Below are 2,934 nucleotides of genomic sequence, written 5' to 3' on the forward strand. Positions count from 1 at the left end.
GGGACAGAGTTTAGGGAACTTGCCTTGGAGCCTCTGTAATCTTGGGTTTAGGAGAGTTTGGGTTGAAAGTGGGAACAAGAGGAAAATTCCATTTCCAGTTATGAAAGAAAATCTTTAGGGAAATGTTTTATGACATCTCAGGGACAACTGGAATGAGGGGCCATCTATCTGAGGCACAGCCCATTTGACAGACTTCCACCACAGACATTTCCTTGTTTTTACAGAACTAACTGGCTCATGAATTGTTGAAAGATTCAATGCTGTATAACAAATAATAGGAACAAATACTACCACTGGATTTCATGGGTATTATGAACTTATTGGAGATGCCAAAAGGCACTGTGGTTTAAATCTACTGTTTACTGTTTGAATTTCTATAGTAGTTGCACAATGAGATGGAATTAGCCTCAAGTAGTTTTGCCTGGTTGTTGCCTTTTTTGTTACCTATTTAACACACCTTCTGACCCCCTAAACTGGGTTAGGACTCTCCAGTATACATTCTCACAGCAACCTGTACTTTTCTTTCTTAGAGTGAATAAAATTATAATTATTTGTGTGATGTGTTCAGTGCCTGTATTTCTCTTCTATCATGTAAGCTCCAGAGGGAAGGCATTTAAATACATTGTTTGCCGATGTATCCCTAGGTCCTCCTGCAGGGCCTGGCCCCAGAGATACTCAATTAATATCCAGTGAGAAGTGAATGAATTCATGATCTGAGAATCACAGAATTTAAGAACTGAGTGGGACTTTAGGAGTTGTTTAGTCCAACCTCCTCAGTTTATGGAATAGAAAACTGAGTTCCAGAGAAATAAAGAGATTTGCCCATTGTTACATATTGTTGCACAGCAGAGTCAAGACTAAAACTGGGCCTCTTAATTACCCTTTCTCTACCTTATTGTACTTATGGTTAGTTAAAAGTTTTAGACTGAAGGCATCAACCAGAAATTATGGATGTAGTGGGTTGAGTAGTGTCCTTCACAAAATTCATGTCCACCTGGAACCTCAGAATGTGACCTTATTTTTTTCTCAACTACTTCCTGAAAAAGACTGTTTTTTTCTTTTGATTCACCAAAAGACCTTCTGTAAATATAGTCTTTTCTCTAAGATGTAAGCAGATTCTGTGTTTAAGATGGTGCTTTGGGATTTACTAAAATGTCAGGCAACTTGCTTGTTGAACTCAAGATAATAACAACTTATTAACTAAAAATAGATTGACAGCTTACTCTGTGCCAGGTTTTGTGCTAGGCACTTCATTCTCATTTAATCCTCACAACAATTCCAGGTTCTATTATTTTATAGATGAGGAAACTGGAGTTTAGCAAGATTAAGAAACACATTCAGAGTTATATAGCTATAAAATTGATGGAGTAGGTAATCTTATTCCACAGACTTTTCCCTTAAACAGTATACCACAAGAAGAGAAGCTCCATGCTATCACTTCTATTACCTCAACTGAAATTTGCTTTTTTTTTTTTGTTTAGAAAAGTTGATATGTTTATATATGCTCATTACAAAAATCAGACAATACATAAAAGTCTAGGGAAAAGTAAGAATCACTAGAAATCTAGTCCCCATAACTAGACATATATTCATTTGTATTTGCTTCCAATTCTCTTTCTATGTGTATATACCACACACACCCTTTAAAAAAAAAAAAAAAAAAAAGGGAGGGAGGATCATCCTAATCCAGGATAGAGAAAATAGTGTAATATAGTGAGAGGTTCAGAATTTAGGCTGTGGAATCAGCAATATTCTGTTACAATTTCAGTTTATGAGCTTTGAATCTTGAACCAAGTTTCTGTGCCTCAGATTCCTCATCTGTCAAATGCAGATAATAGTAGCACCTACCTCACAGGGTAGTTATGGGCATGAACAAGATAATGCAAGTTCTTAATACAGTGCCTGGCACAGAGTTAATGCTCAATAGAGGGTAGCTATAATGACAATACGCGAGCTGTGTAGCCTGCTTTTTCACTTTACATGTTGTGGACATTTTTTCATTTCAGTGACTGTACATATACAACTGCAATTTCAGTTGCTATGTAATATTCCCTATTAATAAAAATTTTGTTTCTAGTTTTTTGTTATTACAAAATATACTGTGATTAACAGCATTGTTCATTCTGTTTTTAACAGCCTTATTAAAATATAACTGATAGCCAATAAACTGCACATATTTAAAGTTCGTAATGTGATACATTTTGATATCTGTAAATACTGGTGAAACCATAGCTACAATCAAGATAATAAACATATCCATAACCATGAAAAAATTTCTCCTGCCTCTTTTAATCCCTCTCTTTGCTCACGCCCCACCTTCCCCTATACTCAACCCAGTCCCCAGGTAACTACTGATTTGATTTCTGTCACTATAGATTTGTTTTCATTTCCTAGAATTTTATATAAATGGAACTATAAGGTACTCTTTTATTTTATGGTCACTTTCACAAATCAAAATTATTTTGAGATACATCCATGTTGTTGCCTGTATCAATAGTTCATTTCTTTTTTTATTGCCGAGTAGTAATCCCTTGTATGATTACACTACAAGTTGCTCATCCATTCACCTGTTGATAGAAATTTCGGTTGTTTCCAACTTTGGGCTATTACAAATTAAGCTGCATGAACATTCATGTATAAGTCTTTGTATGGATACATGCTTTCATTTCTCTTGGTTAAATACATAGAAGTGGAACGTCTGGGTCATATACTACATGTATGTTTATCTTTTTAGGAAACAGCCAAACTATTTTTCAAAGTGGTTGCACCATTTTACGTTCCTGCCAGCAGTGTATTAATTGAGAGACACCCCTCCATGTGTCCCCGGCAATCCTATATATCTTGCTGGGTACGCCAAGAGTGCAAGGCCCTGACAGTCCTTTACCTAGGCTATTTCTCAGGATTGCACTTACAGTGAGCAATCTTGAGGGATGA

This window comes from Eubalaena glacialis, chromosome 13, assembly GCF_028564815.1.
Source record: "Eubalaena glacialis isolate mEubGla1 chromosome 13, mEubGla1.1.hap2.+ XY, whole genome shotgun sequence".
Classification (NCBI taxonomy): Eukaryota; Metazoa; Chordata; class Mammalia; order Artiodactyla; family Balaenidae; genus Eubalaena; species Eubalaena glacialis.